Here is a 19,731-nt window from a genome sequence, read left to right as displayed (position 1 = left end):
AGGAATTTTTGCTATTTGGGGAGCCAAATTGCTGATAATGGTCGCAGTAGAGAGGATATAAAATGTAGACTGGCAGTGGAAAGGAATGCGTTTCTAAAGAAGCAAAATTTGTTAACATCGAGTATAGATTTAAGTGTCAGGAAGTCGTTTCTGAAAGTATTTGTATGGAGTGTAGCCATGTATGGAAGTGAAACATGGACGATAAATAGTTTACACAAAAGAGATTTGAAAGTTTCCAAATGTGCTGTTACAGAAGAATGCTGTAGATTAAATGGGTATATCACGTAACCAATGAGGAGATATTGAATAGAATTGGAGAGAAGAGAAATTTGTGACGCAACTTGAGTAGAAGAAGGGATCGGTTGGTAGGGCATATTCTGAGGCATCAAGGGATCACCAATTTAGTATTGGAGGGCAGCGTGGAGGGTAAAAATCGTAGAGGGTGACCAAGAGATGAATACACTAAACAGATTTTGAAGGATGTAGGTTGCAGTAGGTACTGTTAGATGAAGAACCTTGCACAGGATAGAGTAGCATGTAGAGCTGCATCAAACCAGTCTTCCGACTGAAGACCACAACAACAATATACACTTTCATTTGGCCACTGATTTTATTAAAAGTCTAGGTAAATCAGAAATGCTGCCTTCAGCTCCTAGTGACTCAGCACTTAAATTCGATACATTATTTTGTTCCCTTTTCCTGTTTAAAGTTTCATGTTCACTCTACACTTCCGTGTTAGACATAATTGGAAAAGCATATAAATGCGCTAATAACAACAAGATACAGAACACACTTCACTTATTATAAAAATATGAACACTGAACACACTTACCTTATAAGCTTGTTACGCAACAGGTTTGGACTTGGGGTGAACTGTTGCTGTTGTTGATATAAAATCCATATTTTCCGTCCACACAGGAATGGTGGGTGAAATTGTTGTGAAGTGTTACTGCTACTGCTGTTGTTGCCATGAGACCCAAATTTTCCATCGACACTGGAGTGCTGGGAGAACTTGTGGTAAGCTGCTGCTGTAGTTAACATAAAGTCCAAATAGAACTGCTGGTCTTGTTAGTCAAACAAGATTCTAGATGGTCACACTCGAGAGAACCACAGACTCATTTTATATTTAGAAGTTTCTTTGAGACAGTTTATTTATGAAATACACACAGCACAAGAAATTCCAAGCTGAGCTCGCAGATGTGGCGTTATCTCTCCCTTGATGTCAATAAACTATTAAACTCCCCATGAAGTCCTCAATAATTAAATGACGACACCAAGCCATAAAATGGATTACATCGAAAACTAAGACGAATTAAACTGGCTGCAGTTCATTCTATGAAATTTATCCTTGAGTTCAATTATGTTAGAATTGCTACATTCTATGTGTCTGTAAATGAGTCGAAATGTGGCAATGTCAGATAGTAACACAGACACAAGTCGAAACAGAGTGAGCTTTAAAGTTTAATGATCTTTTGTTCTTTGTTTAACGAGTTTGGGTCTATGTTTATGTTGTACCATGGAGTTTATACTCGTGTTCAGTTAATGTGTATTAATTGTGAAAATAAACTGCACGCTGCATTCACATCCGGCGTACATACTTTTATTGAAGAGAAAAATCGTAAATTTCACTCAACGCTGACCCCAAAATGAAGAATTTTCTTCTACAAGTGTACTGCTATAAACCGTTTGCAAAAAGGCTTCCAGTAACTCAGCTTCAGTAAAAGAAGAACCTCAAACTAAGCAGCAAGTTTCTACCACAAGTGTGGTGACTGCAAGGAACGGCAGTCAGACAGGTTACAGGAACGTTAAGATTCCTCCCTTTTGGCCTACAAATGAAGAATTGTGGTCAACGCGAGTTCATAGGACATGAAACAATCGGCGATGAATATTGTAAAATTGGACTTAAATGTTAGTTAGCAAGTAGCTGGCGTGTTCCATCAACAATATTTCGCAGTTCTAAAGGAAACAATTTTGCAGAGCTTTGTGCTGCCGCCAAAATTACGGTTGCGGAAGATCACTGATTGTGAAGCAAGCGCCAGTTGTTCCCTCTGACAGATGCTCCGCTTGCTGCAAATGCTGGCTGGATAGGGCCTATTGTGGGAACAATCTCTCAAACTGTTTTTCAGTTGTGTCATTTACCTCAGCATGTTTGAGATATTTTACCTCTCCCCTCTGATCAGTGTATAGACGAACTCGCACGCAAAGATGATGCTATTACGTACAGACGTTAATACGAGTGTAATGGTGTCAGAGGTTATGGTGGGCGACATGCATAGCAGTGGCAGTTGCTTTGGTTCTAGTGATGGGAAGCTCGTGAATGAGTCGTTCAGATGGACGCTTCACTCCAGTGAAGTGTGAACTAACCACTCAATTTCAATGAACTGCTACTTCAAACTCTTCACAGACAGCACACTCCTCACTTTTTTCTAGTTCACTCTCTCGCTTCCCTTCTTCCTCTCCCAATAAATCGGCGGCCAACATGAAAATAAAAAGTTTGTTAATAACACTGAAAGAGCGATTTTACCTGAAATCGTACCAATGACTACAGGTGACAGTTTACGCTTTGAAGGAGGGTTATTATTTCCAACAAAAATAAAATCTACAGCAAAACTTCAGAATAATTACTTAACGTAGGTATATACACGGTAAACATAAGACGGTGGTAAACATATTCTATTTTGGATTAAATTTTAAAAGGAACATAAAATTGGACTGTATTTCGTTGGTAGCCCTAGTTTTTAGTCCATGAAAACAACAAATAATGTTTCATTTGGTAGATAAAGACTTTTTTGAGCGCTTCATGAGAAAATGTCGAGCAAGATTAAATGTAACACCTTCTTTATATGTGACATGCTTCTCTGTTTATCTTTCCTTTGTCCCCTTCGACCATGCTCTATTTAACTCAGACGCTGTAAGAGCGTAAAACGTTGCGTGCACGTTACTGCATAGCTCAGCCATCTGTTGGTAAAATTATGAAGTATTACGAAGCTTTATTGTACGAGCGAGGCGAAGCGAGCGTAGCCGCGGCTGAGCGCCGACCTGGGTAACTTCGCCAGGCTTCCGTACTTCATGAATGAACTACTTCATTTGAACGCTTCACAGCAAAGAGTGAAATGAATGCAGTAGTTCACGGGAATGAACGAGTTTGACCCATCTCTATTTTGGTCGCCCCGCATCATGCATCACAGCGCCACCGCCTCAGCGTTCAACACCGGAGCCACCTATGAGGAACTTAGTTAAGTAGGTCGCCCCAACGCTAGACTGCAGAAGCAGGAAGAGGCAGCACATGTGCCCGTGAATGAGAACCAAAGCCGCAAATGGTGTTGGTTTCACCGATGTTTCGGTAAGGCTGCAAGAAGATGTTCCAAGCCATAAGGCAACCAAAATTCCAAATACGAGTGTCTTTATGCACAAGCACTCATCTTCACCAGTTGAACCTCCAACGATCAATGTGAAACTACACAGTTTCTATAGTGACAAGTTCGTCTAGACTTGTTGTGAAAGAGAGAGACTAGCCTTTTCCTAACTGATAACTGGGTCAGAGATAAGTGTGTACCCACAATTCCAAGCTGTGCACCTATCCACTGGAATAGTACCTATTCCCAAAGTGACCAACAATTTACCGATTGCTACATTTGAAAGGATGATTCTGACTCAAGATTTGGAGGATAACTTCCAGCCTACTTGACCGTTTGTTGTGGCTGATGTTTGCAATGCTGTCCTGGGTGCTGATTTCTTATATTATTTTTCCATAATGCCTCATTTAGTGAACCAGTGCCTAGTCAAAATGCCACACTTTCAAGTTCCCTCTACTGCCCTGCGTCACATATCATGGGATACCGACGGGTCACATTACACGACCGTGTCTTCCACATAGAGCCAACAGTGTTCTCTGCTACATTTATCTCCATGCAGAACGTACATGAATGCATTACAGAAGAAGAATCTGATGCAGGTTTCCACCTCTATCGATGGGTTACAGGATGGTTGTTGGTTAATGCGAGTACAAATCTCAGAGATCAAAGCTCTTCGCAAGGCGGAACAAAGTGCCATTAAGTTTGTTGCATGAAGGCAATGCCTTATTGCGTCAGCATATCATCCACCATTTCGAAACAACTCCAAGTGGTCCGTGCCTGAATATATGAGCGGATCTCCACCATTTCCAAACAACTCAAAGTGGTCTGCACCTGCCTCCATGACCTTCACTGTGTGAACCCATACACGGGACCAGTGTCTCACAGCCACCACCTCTTCTTTGGCCGACGGCGCGACGGTCGACGATAAACTTAGTACCTGTGGGTATTACGGGAATATCTACCACTTACAGATCCAGTTTTCGCTTGGTGTAATCGACGTCTTTCATCTCTGCATTTCATTCCCACTTCGCCTAGCGATCCTGTTGGTGTGAAGCCCAGACGCCTACTACTGGATAAACTGCCTGCATCTCAGCTGGAACTTAATAAGATGCTTTCCGATGGTTTGGTGTGAGTGGGCTTCCCCACTACACATGGTAATAAGGAGAAATTGCTCCTTTTGTTTCTGCAATGATACAGAGGGTTAAATGCTTGTATCATCCTAGACAGATGCCCCGTGAGAAACGTGACTGATTTCAACAGCAGTGTGGTCGACACATGTGTCTTCATTGTTGTTGATTGTGCCACAGGATTTCCTCAGATTACAGTGGCGTAAAACGACCCACGCGGAACTACCATCACATCACCACTATTCCTTTCGGTCAACTAGGCAGCACTTTATCCATGATGTCCTCCTTGGGTTGCCATTCACCTTTTCCTATATTGACGATATTCTGATCTTCTCGAAGAGCCATGAGTAACACCACTGATATTTGTGTCAAGTGTTCGAGAGCTCACACAATTTAGTCATTAATGATAATTATTGAGAAAAGCACTTCCACCGGACAACAAGTTCAGTTTCTCAGACACACGTTGTTGCATGCCAGTATTACGCCACTGCCTGAAAAGGCTGACATCATCATGCAGCTCTCACCGTCGACCATCTTCAGAGGTTCCGGCGTGTGCTGGGGATGGTTGGTTGGTTTGGGGGAGAGGACCAAACAGGGAAATCATCGGTCCCATCAGACTATGGAAAGATGGGGAAGGAAGCCGGTTGTGCCCCTAAAAGGAACCATCCGGCATTTGCCTGAAGCAATTTAGGGAAATCACGGAAAATCTAAATCAGGATGGCCGGACGCGGGTTTGAACCGTCGTCCTCCCGAATGCGCGTCCAGTGTGCTAACCACTGCGCCACCTCGCTCGGTGCTGGGGGAGATTAAATACTGGAGATGTCATCTGATTCACTTGGCTGCCCTTCAAAAACCTCTTAACCTCTTACTAACTGACGAAAACATATTGGGCAACCTACATATTCCATGGACTTCCACAAACACAGTTGCCTTCAACTCAGTGAAGACTGCACTTGACAACACCGCAATGCTCACACATCTGATTGCGAAGGAACCCACTGCTTTTATAGTTGACACAAACCAGATGGCCATCGGCGCGGTTTTGAAGCTAGGTGTGAGGTGGGGAGTACACCATTAAGTTAAGTAGTGGTTTTGACTTTGTACATATGTACTGTGTGTATTCCTTTTCCTTTTTGTTTATAAATGTATAGCTATTGTGTTCTTTTAATTATTGACAAAAGTCTTCTTAGGCACTTGTGGGTTTTATTGTTGTTCTGAAGAAGGTGTAGTTATCTACACCGAAACCTGGGTTAACATTTAACGCTAGGTGCATTTTTCGCAATCGCGGCGGGTTTTTAGTTTTTTAATAAATCACGGGAAACCTAAATCACAATGGCTGGACGAGATTCACAGGGAGGCGATTGTTGTTCTGGTCGCAGACATCTCCACTCCCTGCATCCCGCAGGCTCTTATTACTTCTCGGTTTCCAAAATTAGGCATCCCTTATTTATTACTAACGATTGAGTGCTTTTTGCTTGACGAGATTATGCGTCTACGTGGGTGTAGCTACATTCGAACTGCGAGCTACCATCCCACCAGTAATGAGATGGTACAGCATCTACACAATACTTTGAAGGTGGCCGTGATATGCCAGTCTGTTTCTTGAGCTGGTGCCTTGTCTATGGGTCTTCTAGGCATTTGGAACACTGTAAGAGAGGATATCAGGTGCTCTACGGTCCAGCTTGCCTACAGCGAGGTTTTTGGGGGGGTCGGAAGTGATTTTTTCCCCCTATCCCTCTTCCAGAACTTCATGTTGCAGACTCTGAAATCTTCAATCATATTCAATTCCTTTTGCTACAGAACCCCGTAAGTCACGTACAAAATCTGTTGTCCATCACAAATATTTACGTGTATGTCCTTTTGTCTGGCTGAGGTAGGGAGATTTCAAGCCTCCACTCTCCCTGTTATACGAACCCCTTGAAGGCACTACACCGTTTGGACTGAAGCCGGCTTATACGGGCAGTATTCGAGTTCTACAATTCTCCCTCAGGAGACACAAGTGCGTCGGCCAGTCTCACCCCTCTTCCTACCCCTCTTGCAAATCCATCGGTCATTTTTTCGCGGGACAATAGGAGATTTCTTGTCCCTTTCCACACATTCAGGGGGCTCCTTATTTTTCTCAGTGATCCCAACCATATAATTTGAATTGCCTCGATTCAAATCAAAGAAAACGTGTTTTCTGAGCTCCATCCCTCAAAATGCAAAAAAAGCTGGGGTTAATGTGGTGACGTCAGACAACAAAACCGACAGAAAACGAAACAATGAGACTAAAGTTTGAGAATCTTTTGTGAAAGTGTATGTTATCTTTGTACACTTGTTCTTTGATAGTCGAGTTTGGTTAAATGTTTGCGTTGTACTGTGGAGTCTCTACAAGCGTTCATTAAAGTGTATTAACTGTGAAAATAAAGTGTTAGTGCATTCCCATCGACTGTACATCACTTTACTGGAGAGGCAATCATTAATTTCCCACAGAATCATTTATTCAAAGTGTGTCGTTAACTAGTAAATACAGTTCACAGAAATCACAGTTCTCATATTCACGCCGGCCGCGGTGGTCTCGCGGTTAAGGCGCTCAGTCCGGAACCGCGTGACTGCTATGGTCGCAGGTTCGAATCTTGCCTCGGGCATGGATGTGTGTGATGTCCTTAGGTTAGTTAGGTTTAAGTAGTTATAAGTGCTAGGGGACTGATGACCACAGATGTTAAGTCCCATAGTGCTCAGAGTCATTTGAACCATTTTTTTTCTCATATTCACAATAATGTCGACCATGTTCTGCACTGTTGCCAACCTCACTTCGGAAAGCAGTCACAGAAATACAAATCTTGCTGTTCACATGACCTATCCCAACGTTAAACCCAGAATTGTGTGTGGCGTCCGTTAAAAGTCTACATATATAGAAATGCCTCTTCTCATCAGTTTGAACAAGAATATTAAAAAAAATGTACTTCATAGGATAAGTAAGCTGTCTGGTTGCAAACATATTTTAAAGCAAAAGACATTGTCACTCGCATATTAAATCAGGCGCAATGTAAAATAACTGAGTCAGGTATTTTTTCTATGACCCGTTAAGCTATCTTCGCAAAATAAAACGAACATCATTTTTACGAACTTTACGAAAACAGTGAAATAGTGCGTAAACAGTCTCATGCTAAAGAAACTGTAGTGCTGATTCGAAAACTGGTCTCAGATTTTGTGAGACAGTTACATTTACAAAGTTATGGAGAATACAGTGTTTAATATTTTCTTAATATTAATTCACCTGTCATGTTTAGGATCCAAATGAATCTGTAAAACTTCTGCTTTTCTGCCTTAACATTAGATGAATGAACTTTACTTTTAAAAACATCATTTAGTTGAATTTTGATACTGCAGAGCACATTTATTAGTCAATAGACGTTGCAGTTTTCTAATTACCCGAAAGAGTATGCTTCCATCAAACATATTATCCTATCATGGTTTATGATAGAAAAATATGGGGTAATGGATTTCTCTACTTTCAACATAAGAAATACGTATTTCATAAAGGTGTCTGAAAATACAGGTTCAGAAGTTTTGTTTGGATCTACGGAGTTAGCTGTCAGGAATGTACTGCTGATGTAAGAGATATGTCTAGCGTATAAAAAATTACGCAATATCAATTAAGGATAGGATTAAAGAGTCTATGCTAAGGTATTGTGATCGAATTAGCTTCAATAACAGATAACCGATTACTTAAATTATATCTCAAACTGTCTCTCGAAAGACGTCCACAAAGTCTCGGTGGCAATGTTGCTGATGAAGTTGGCAGTGCACACCATTATCTATCGACCCCCATTTATATGTTGAAGAATCCTCCACAAGAAGTTGATTCTAATCAGACGGAATGGTTCAAGAGCAGAGGTAATTTATACCATACTTTGCTCGGTTATATTAAACAGGATCTGTAGTCACCGGTTCAAGAACAACTGCATTTGGTCTGTTTCGAGATTTCAGCAGAGAGGTGCTGGAGCACCATGAAACTACTTCGGGATATATTTGGATTAGGCTTTCCTCAAGGCCTAGTTGCAGAAATGGTTCTTGGCCGAGAAGTCAGTGTGTTCATCACACTGATAGTGTCGCTCAGCTGCGCCGAAGAAATACACTATGTGATAAAAAGTATCCGGACACCCCCAAAGACATAAGTTTTCGTCATTAGATGCACTGTGCTGCCATCTACTGCCAGGTACTACATATCAGAGACCTCAGTAGTCATTAGACAGCGTGAAAGAGCAGAATGGAGCGCTCCGCAGAAATCACGGACTTTGAACGTTGTTAGGTGATTGGGTGTCACTTGTGTCACATGTCTGTACACGAGATATCCACAATCCTAAACATCCCTCTTTCCGATTGATAGTGAAATGGAAACGTGAAGGCACACGTACAGCACAAAAGCGTACAGGCCGGCCTCGTTTGTTGACTGACAGAGGGTCGTAATGTCTAATAGGCAGACATCTATCCAGACCATCACACAGGAATTCCAAACTGCGTCAGGATCCACTGCAAGTACTGTGGCAGTTAGGCGAGAGGTGAGAAAACATGTATTTCACGGTCGAGATGCTTCTCGTAAGTCACACATCACTCTGGTAAATGACAAACGACACCTCACTTGATGTAAGCAGCATAAACATTGGGCGTTTGAACAGTGGAAAAACGTTGTGTGGAGTGACGAATCACGGTACACTATGTGGCGAACCGACGGCAGTGTGTGACTATGACGAGTGCCCGGTGAGCCTCATCTGCCGTCGTGTGTAGTGCCAACAGTAAAATACGGAGTCGGTGGTGTTATGGTATTGTCGTGTTTTTCATGGAGGGGGCTTGCACTCTTTGTTGTTTTGCATGCCACTATCACAGCACAGGCCAAAATTGATGTTTTAAGCACCTTCTTGCTTCCCACTGTTGATGAGCAATTAAGGGATGGTGATCGTATTTTTCAACACGATCGAGCAACTGTTCATAATGCATGGCCTGGGCATTACACGAAAATAACATTCCTGAATGGACTGGTCTGCACAAGAGTTCTCACCTGAATCCTGTAGAACACCTTTTGGTTTGTTGGGAACGCCAACTTCGTGCCAGGCCTCACAGACCGACATCGATACCTCACCTCAGTGCAGCACTCCGTGAAGAATGGGCTGCCATTCCCCAAGAGACCATCTAGCACCTGATTGAACGTATTCCTGCTAGAGTGGAAGCTGTCATCAAGGCTATGGGTGGGGCAACACCATATTGAATTCCAGCATTACCGATTGAGCGCGCCACGAACTTGTAAGTCATCTGCAGCTGGGTGTCGCGATACTTTTGATCAAATAGTGAATTATGGGAATTTCACCACACATCCGACATCTCGTCACAGTACCATATCTACCATTTCTGTATGTGTAACAGTAAGTGAACTGAGATGATGACCATCCATTTCCGTTATGATGGATCATGATTATTTTATATAAGATGTTTAAAGTCCTCACCAGACTGCCTCGAGAACAGTATACCAGACACTTGGTCCAATGTTTAGTTTGTTGTTAGCAAATATATATTTTCCAGCCTGTCTTTTATGACTCAAGCACATAGGACGTCCATAAGGACATAGATGTAAATTTCAACACCTGTAAACAACTGTTCAATAAATTTTCAGTTCATGCCGGACAATCTCGCAAAAACTGGATACGTGACAATGTTCTAGAAATAATAGCTGCTAAGATATAGTAGGTGACAGATGAAATAAATTGATCGGTGAAAGAATAAAATACAAAAATGTTCAGGGAGAGAGAGAGATGTACAGCAAAATGAGTCAGTCAGATATGAAATTAACGAGAAGTGGAAAGAAGCTAAAACCATGTATTAGCTGGAATAATGTGAAGAATTCAAAGATCGTCGAAAGAGCAAATGTAACGTACAGAAAAATAGAAATAGCGTTCGGGTAAATTAAAAGCAAAGGCTTTAAATTTTGAAACTGAATTGCAGCGAGTTGTAAGATCAGATAGATGGAAGGAGCCGTTCACTGCGAGGCACTACGTGAGAGAAAAGGTATCTATTATAAAAAAGAGGTGGTTTCGATCTGGGGAACATAAAGAATCCGTTATTAGGGCCAGTATTAGACAGAGTGGTAGAAGGCTTGCCATCAAACAATGTAGAAGGTGTATTTAACATCCATTCAGATTTACGAAAATTATTTCTCCAAGTGGCAACCAAATAGTCCTTCTAGGTAATATGTGGGACTAAATACATGTCTTCGGACTATTGAACACTATAATCCACACAAACACAAAAAAAGCTCGAGGAGGCATATGAGATAACAATCCTCTTTACAACTCTTGCATCTAAGTTGCTGACTAGAACAACACACAAAATTATGGTACTGAAATCTGAAGACAATAACGATGAGTTTGGTACTACTAAAGGTAAAGACGATATATGGGCAGTTGTGACGTGCTTGACATGAAAACCAACACTAGAAAATTCAAGACTCTTTCATAGGTTCAGTCGATAAGTAAAGAACATTCGACGATGTAAACTGATGCAAGATGTTTGAAATTCTTAAGAAAATAGATACACACTCCAGGGAAATACGAGTAGCGCATAATGAGTGCAGAATCCGGGAGGTAACAATAATAATAGGAAACCGAGAGAAAACTGCTTCAATTAAAAGTGGTTTTTAGGCAGGGATTCGATCTTTCTCTTCAGTTGTTTAACCCCTATAACAATTGAGCGACGAGTAAAATAAATGTCCATTTATTTATTTTATTTATTTAAATGTCGAGTTCCGTAGGACCAAATTGAGGAGCAAATCTCCAAGGTCATGGAAAGTGTCAGTACATGAACTTACAACATAAAAAGTAATAACAGATAAAAATAAATGTTCATGAACCTGAAAGAAAATCAGTCCATAAGTTTAAGCAAGCGCTATCAGCAATACAATGAGAATCATCTTAATTTTTCAAGGAACTCCTCGACAGAATAGAAGAAGTGACCCATGAGGAAACTCTTCAGTTTCGTTTTGAAAGCGCGTGGATTACTGCTAAGATTTTTTAATCCGAATGGCAGCTAATTGAAAATGAATGCAGCAGTATACTGCACACCTTTTTGCGCAAGAGTTAAGGAAGTCCGATCCAAATGGAGGTTTGATTTCTGCCGATTATTAACCGAGTGAAAGCGGCTTATTCTTGAAAATAAACTAATATTGGTAACAAGAAACGACAATAAGGAATATACATATTGAGAGGCCAATGTCAAAATACCCAAACTCGTGAAAAGAGGTCGACAAGAGGTTCGTGAACTCACACCACTTATTGCCCGAACCGCCCGTTTCTGAGCCAAAAATATCTCTCTAGAATGGGAAGAGTTATCCCAAAATAAATTACCATATGACATAATACCATATGACACATGTGAATGAAAATAAGCAAAGTAGACTAATTTACGTGTCGAAGTATCACTCACTTTCGATTCCGTTCGAATAGTGAAAATGGCAGTATTAAGGCTTTGAACAAGATTCTGAACGTGGGCTTTCAACGATATCTTACTATCTATCTGAACACCTAGGGATTTGAACTGTTCAGTTTCACTAATCATATGCTCGTTCTGGGAGATTAAAACGTCAGGTTTTGTTGAATTGTGTGTTAGGAACTGTAAAAACTGAGTCTTACTGTGATTTAACGTTAGTATATTTTCTACAAGCCATGAACTGAGGTCATGTACTGCTCTACTTGAAACCGACTCAACTTTGCACACAACATCCTTTACTACCAAGCTAGTGTCATCAGCAAACAGAAATATTTTTAGAGTTATCCATAATACTAGAGGGCACATCATTTATATAAATAAGGAACAGGAACGGCCCCAACACTGATACCTGGGGCACCCCCCACTTGACAGTACCCCACTCAGATCTCACATCACAGCCATTATCAACATAGTGAATAATGACCTTTTGCTGCTTGTTGCTAAAGTAAGAGGTGAACCAATTGTGAGCTACTCCCCTTATTCCGTAATCGTCCAACTTCTGGAGCAATATTGTGTGATCAATAGTTAAATGCCTTTGTTAAATTAAAAAATACGCCAAGGGTTCGAAACTTTTTGTTTAGCCCATCCAGTACCTCACAGAGAAAAGAGAATATAGCATTTTCAGTTGTCAAACGACTTCTAAAGCCGAGCTGTACATTTGACAGCAAATCGTGTGATATGAAATGATCAATTAACCTTACATACACAGCCTTTTCGATAACTTTTGCAAACGCTGATGGCATAGAAATATGTCTAAAATTATCTACATTATCCCTTTCTCCCTTTTTATAAAGCGGCTTTACCACTGAGTACTTTAATCGCCCAGGAAACTGACCATTCCTAAAGGAAAAATTACAAATATGGCTAAATACGGGGCTAACATGTGCAGCACAGTACTTTAATAAAATCACTGAAGACTAAGGACTCTCATGGTTATGATGGAGTGTCTAGGAGAATATTATTGTCTCAATCTCCCTCTTGTCTGCATCACAGAGGAGTATTTCAGACGTCAATCTCAGAAAGCCATTTGCTAAGAAATTGATATGATTTCCTGTAGATACTAAATTTTTATTTAGTTCACCAGCAATGCTCAGAAAATGGTTGTTAAATACTGTAAATATATAAGATTCATCAGTAACAGAAATATTATTACTGAAAACTGACTTTACATCGTCAACCTTGTGCTGCTGACCAGACACTTCCTTCACAACTGACCATATGGATTTAATTTTATCCTTTGAATTAGCTATTCTATTTGCATACCACGTACTTTTTGCCTTGCTAATAACATTTTTAAGCACCTTACAATACTGTTTGTAATGGGCCACCGTAGCTTGATTGTGACTACTTCTAACATTTTGATGTAATTCCCGCTTTGTTCTACACGATATCCTTATCCCACTAGTCAGCCAACCGGGCTGTCCATTACTGCTAGTATGTTCTAATGTTCTAATGGAAAGCAACTCTCAAGGAGCATGAGAAATGTGTTATGGAAAGCATTGTATTTATCATCTATATTATCGGCACTATAAACATCTTGCCACTCTTGTTCCTTGACAAGTTTTGAAAAACTCTCTATTGCTGTGGGATTAACTTTCCTACGTAGTTTGTAATTTAATACGACATTGGTTAGAGTACAAAAACATTGTAGTGTTAAAATTTGTGCATCATGGTCTGAAAGGCCATTCACCCTTTTAATAACAGAATGCCCATCTAGTAATGAGGAATGAATAAAAATATTGTCGATGACTGTGCTACTGTTCCCCTGCACCCAGTTGGGAAAAACACAGTTTGCGTCAGATCATATGAATTTAGGAGATCTACCAACATCCTTTTTCTTGCACAAAGACGTAAAAAATTAATATTGAAGTGACCACATAGAACTACTTTCTGGTACTTCCTACAAAGTGAATCAAGAACCCTCTCTAGCTTAAGCAAAAATGCTCTGAAGTCGGAGTTAGGGACCTATAAACAACAGCAATTAGAAGTTTAGTTTCACTAAATTCAACTAATGCTGCAAAACTTTCAAATACCTGTTCAGTGCAGTGTCGTGATACGTCTATGGTCTCTAATGAAATACTGTTCTTTATGTACAGAGACACTCCCCCACCCCGCAAGGAACTCTTTGAGAAACAGCCAGCTAATCTGTAGCCTGGTAAAGGAAGCCTCTGAATTATCAAATTATTTAAGTGGTGCTCAGATATACCAATAATTTCAGAGTTAGCATCTATTAGCAGTTCACTAGTTTTATCTCAGAGATCTCAGGGATGAGATTAAAATGCAGGGTGAAAGAATGTAATTGATGGAAATCGCTGATGAAATTTTTATCCTCTGTGGAAGCGAGGAAGAATTATTGGACTAGTTGAATTCAGTGAACGGTCTAGTGATCTCGGAATTAAGATTGAGAGCAAAATAATACAAGAAGAAAGTAGAGTGAGCCAGTAGAGATGAGGTTAGCAACTAACACAGTATTCAAACCGGGGAAATGCAGTAAATTAGGTGAAGGAATTTGTTACGTCAGAAGTAAACTAACGCATGGCGGCCGAAGCAAGGAGGACATAAGAAGCAGACATACGGAGGAAGCGACAGCATTCCTCGCCAAAAGAGTTGTAGTAATATCAAATACACGCATTAATTAAAGAACGAAATTTCTGAGGCTGTCCGTGAGGAGAACAGAATTGTGCGGGTATGAATTATTGATTGAAAACCATAGAAGCAGAGAATGAAAGTGTTTGAGGTGTGGTGTTACAGTAGGACGCTAAAAATTAAGTGAACTTATGAGGTAATAAACCAGCAGTTTCTATGCAGAATCGGCGAAGAAGGGAACATATGGAAGACAGTGACAAGAAGAAGTGATAGTATGACAAATATATTGAGACACAGGGAATAACCTCCATGGCAATAAAGAGAGCTGTATAGGGCAGAAGATGTAAAAAGGAAAGTCCTTATTAGCAAATAGTCGTATTACAAAATGAACTACGTACCTCGCGTGTAAATGCTAGTCTCAGATGAAGAGCTTAGATGAGTAGAGAAGATCGTGGTAGGGCAATCAATCCAGTCAGAAGACTGATGATCCCAAAAAAGAAAAAGAAACGGACACGTCAGTGACCACTCAGCGTTGTTGACTGTTGTCCAACTTCAAAACGGGAAACAACATTCTTAAATAACTGTTAAGTTCATATTTTATGATGTTCAGCCTCATCTCTGTCACACCTGTTGCTGCACAATAGTGTTCGACACCGTTGGACGTGGATCAGTAATGCTCACCAGGAGGTAGACGTGCAACACAGTAAGGTAATGCGGACAATTGCTGGATATATTTGGAGTACATACACTTTAAGGCTTCCTGTTTCCAGCAGTATTCCAGCTCTCAGAAGATCAGAAACTCTTCAGAACCTTTACGAAATTCAACCCTCCCACGAAGGAAAAAGAGGAATATTTTTTGTCGGAATTTCTATTACGAGTGTTGAAGTATTCCTAGATGTCTTGAGGCTTTTACACGTTGTGACTGAATATGTTGGATCCGCAGCTGTGATCTTTATTTGAGGGAGGGAGGGAGGGAGAGAAGGGTAAATATTTAACTAACCCATAATCTTTAAACTTGGTCACTTGCTGAGGGGAACTAATTGGTATCAGAGTCTTCATAGTAAATGGGCATAGGTACCTGCTCGTATGACACGTACAAGGACGCAGCCGGGCAAACACAGGCTGCCGGCAGCAACGTGTGGCGTGTGTCGAGGTTGCGGCCCGCCAGCTGATCACACAGCGTGGCAGCCGCGCCTCCACCAAGCTGTAGCGTCACCTGAACCATGCGAGACGGGTCTCTGTGTACGAGAAGAAGACGTTGCTCACCATTGGGTCAGTAAAACGATCTGACTGTCTGCCTACTACGACAGCAGTCTTTTGCTATTGCACCATTGTTACGTCCTTCCGTCCAAGGACTGGATCGTGCACCTCTCACGATGCAGTGCAAGCATTTTAATGTCGGAAGAAATCATCCCCTTTATTCTGCTTACTGTAATTAAGCTTCTACATTTACAAGGTTTGCCCAGACAACGAAGACGTTAAGAAATATTAATAACAATATTGTAATTACTCTGCATGTGGAACACTACAGCTATACATAATTGCCATTGACATTGACATCAGATCCCAGCGCATAGGAAGGGAGCCGATGGCTTCAGTATAGACACTCCCGGTTGCTGACGTATCCAGTTTCCACGGCGACCTACACTTCCCTGTTGCAGGTGAACTTTTGACATTTTAGAGATTGTTTTAAGGAACCGAAGACATGCGAGCGACCTGGAAAGGTATAGGGGCAGTAACGAGAATTTTCGAGAAAATCTCACCAAAATTTTTTAAGATGCTCGAGGATCTTCTTCTGAATTTACGTCTTCATGGATACCACAAAAATCAAACTTAAGTGCCTGGCAGAGAGTTCATCTAACCACCTTCTCAATAATTCTCTATTATTCCAATCTCAAACAGCCCACGGCAATAACGATCAGCTATGTTTGATTCCCCTAATTTCATTATGATGATCGTTTCCCCCCTATGTAGGTGACTGTCGAGGAGAAAGTTGGTGATTGAATTTTCGTGAGAAGGTTCCGTCGCAACGAAAAGCACCTTTGTTTTAAGGATGTCCACCCCAAATCGTGTATCATGTCAGTGACACTTTCTCTCCCATTTTTTGTGATAATACAAAACGTTCTGCTCTTCTCTGAATTTTCTCAATGTAGTCCGTTAATCCATCCGATAGTGATCTCAGATCGTGCAGCTGTACACCAAAAGATGACGGGCAATCATAGTGTATGCAGTCTCTTTAGCAGATCTGTTGCATGTTCAGTGTGTTAGGTCAATAAAACACAGTTTTTGGTTCACCTTCCTCACTACGTTTTCTATGTGTTCTTTCCAATTCAAGTAGTCCGTAATTGTAATTACTAGGTACTCTATTTAGTTGAATGTACGGCGTTTATATTTAGATTTGACTCGGTTATCGTATGATCAAATTTTAATAGATTCTTTTTAGCACTCAAGTGGATGATCGCACAGTTTTCATTATGTAGGGTCAACTGCCAATGTTTGCACCATGCAGATATATTTTCTAAATCGTTTTGCTTTTTGCTTTGGTCTTCTGGTGACTTTAATAGACAGTAAACGGGAGCATAATCTGCAAACAACATAGGACGGCTGCTCATACTGTCTCCTAAGTCATTTATGTACACTACTGGCTATTAAAATTGTTATACCACGAAGATGACGTGCTGCAGACGCGTAATCTAACCGACAGGAAGAAGATGCTGTGCTATGCAAATCATTAGCGTTTCAGAGCATTCACACAAGGTTGGCGCCGGTGGCGACACCTACAACGGGCTGACATGAGGAAAGTTTCCAACTGCTTTCTCATGCACAAACAGCAGTTGACCGGCGTTGCCTGGTGAAGCGTTGTTGTGTCACTTCGTGTAAGAAGGAGGAATGCGTACCATCACGTCTCCGACTTTGATAAAGGTCGGATTGTAGCCTATCGCGATTGTGGTTTATCGCATCGGGATATTGCTGCTCGCGTTACTCGAGATCCAATGACTGTTAGCAGAATATGGAATTGGTGGGTTCAGGAAGGTAATACGGAACGCCGTGCTGAATCCCAACGGCCTCGTATCACTAGCAGTCGAGATAACAGGCATCTTATCCGCATGACTGTAACGGATCGTGCAGCCACGTCACGATCCCTGAGTCAACAAATGGGGACGTTTGCAACACAACAACCATCTGCACGAACAGTTCGACGACGTTTGCAGCATCATGGACTATCAGCTCGGAGACCATGGTTGCGGTTATCCTTGACGCTGCATGACAGACAGGAGCGCCTGCTATGGTGTACTCAAAGACAAACTTGGATGCACGAATGGCCAAATGTTATTTTTTTTTCGGATGAATCCAGATTCTGTTTACAACATCATGATGGCTGCGTCCGTGTTTGGCGACATCGCGGTGAACGCACATTGGAAGCGTGCATTCGTCATCGCCATACTGGCGAATCACACAGCCTGATGGTATGGTGTGCCATTGGTTACACGTCTCAGTCACCTCTTGTTCGCACTGACGGAACTTTGAACAGTGGACGTTACATTTCAGATGTGTTACGACCCGTGGCTCTACCCTTCATTCGATCCCTGCGAAATCCTACATTTCAGCAGGATAATGCACGACCGCATGTTGCAGGTCATGTAAGGGCCTTTCTGGATACGGAAAATGTTCGACTGCTACCTTGGCCAGCACATTCTCCAGATCGCTCACCAATTGAAAACATCTGGTCAATGGTGGCTGAGCAACTGGCTCGTCACAATACGCCAGTCACTACTCTCGATGAACTGTGATATCGTGTTGAAGCTGCATGGACAACTGTACCTGTACGCGCCATCCAAGCTCTGTTCGACTCAATGCCCAGGCGTATCGAGGCCGTTATTACGGCCAGAGGTGGTTGTTCTGGGTACTGATTTCTCAGGATATATGCAACCAAATTGCGTGAAAATGTCAGGTCTAGTATAATATATTTGTCCAATGAATACCTGTTTATCATCTTCAGTTCTTCTTGGTGTAGCAATTTTAATGGCCATTAGTGTAGATAAGGAACACCTGAAGACCTGTAAGACTGCCTCGGGGAACTCCAGAAATCACTTTACTCGATGACTTCCCGTCAGTTGCTACGACCTGTGGTCTTTCTGACAGGAAATCACGGATACATTCACAAAACTGAGACGATATTCCATAAGAAGGCAATTTCATTACAAGCCGCTTGTGGGGTGCAAAGTCAACAGCCTTATGGAAATCGAGAAAAGCGGAATCAATGTGAAACCGCTTGTCAATTGCACTCAGCACTTCGTGTGGGTAAAGAGTTAATTGTGTTTCATCAAAACGATGTTTTGTAAATCCGTATTTACTGTGTAAATAAACGTTTTTTTTTCGAGGTAATTCATAATCTTCGAACACAATATATTTTCCAAAATCCTGATGCACATCGACGTTAATGATGTGGGTCTGTAATTTAATGAATTACTCCTACTGCCATCTAGAATAGTGAAGTGACCTGTGCATCTCTCCAGTCTTTGGGTACCGATCTTTCGTCGAGAAAGCGGTTGTATGTGATTAAGTATGGAGCTATTGCATCAGGATACTCTGAAAGGAAACTAAGTGGTATACAATCTTTACCGGAAGACTTGCTTTTATTAAGTGACATAAGCTGCTTCAGTACTCCACGGATATCTACCTGTAAGTTACTCTTGTTGGCAGCTGTTGTTGATTGAAATTCTGTAACATTTACTTCGTCTTCTTTAGTTAAGGAATTTCGAAGGGCTGTGGTCAGTAACTCTGCTTTAGCAGCACTGTTTTCGACAATATTTCGATCGCTGTCGTGGAGATAAGGCGTTTATTGTCTTGCCACTGCCGTACTTTATATGCGACCAGAATCTCTGCCAGGTTTCGAGACAATGTTTCTTGGTCATATGTGGCCTGGTATTGTCCTGGAGAAGCACTGTGCCTGTCGAGACCTAGCCCCTGTGCCTGTTCTTGATGACCTGTTTAAGCCTGAGCAACGAGTTGCGATGCTGCTCAGCGTCACCTGCTGTACACTGAGGTAGCCAGTCGATGAGCATAGGCTCTTGTGCGTCGTAAAAAACTCTGCATCACTTTTCTGGCCTTTGGGCAGAGTTATTTTTTTTGTGTGCGAAGGA

At 41.5% G+C, this 19,731-nt stretch overlaps 1 protein-coding gene across 2 annotated transcripts in view; it reads right to left on the bottom strand.

The window, feature by feature from the left end:
• LOC126355818 (alpha-amylase 1-like) overlaps nucleotides 1-19,731 on the bottom strand; it is a 124,693-nt gene that overhangs the window by 81,088 nt on the left and 23,874 nt on the right. The window contains exon 2 of one of the 2 annotated variants that reach the window (XM_050006263.1): nucleotides 833-1,028. The exons of the other annotated variant lie outside the window; for it this stretch is intronic. The gene's annotated coding sequence lies outside the window, so the exon portion shown is untranslated. The remainder of the gene's footprint in view (nucleotides 1-832; nucleotides 1,029-19,731) is intronic. 2 annotated transcript variants of the gene reach the window in all.

The sequence above is a fragment of the Schistocerca gregaria genome, chromosome 3, assembly GCF_023897955.1.
Source record: "Schistocerca gregaria isolate iqSchGreg1 chromosome 3, iqSchGreg1.2, whole genome shotgun sequence".
In the NCBI taxonomy this organism is placed as follows: domain Eukaryota; kingdom Metazoa; phylum Arthropoda; class Insecta; order Orthoptera; family Acrididae; genus Schistocerca; species Schistocerca gregaria.
The sequence above is the reverse complement of the archived record's forward strand: the minus strand, read 5'-3'. Positions and strand labels throughout refer to the sequence as shown.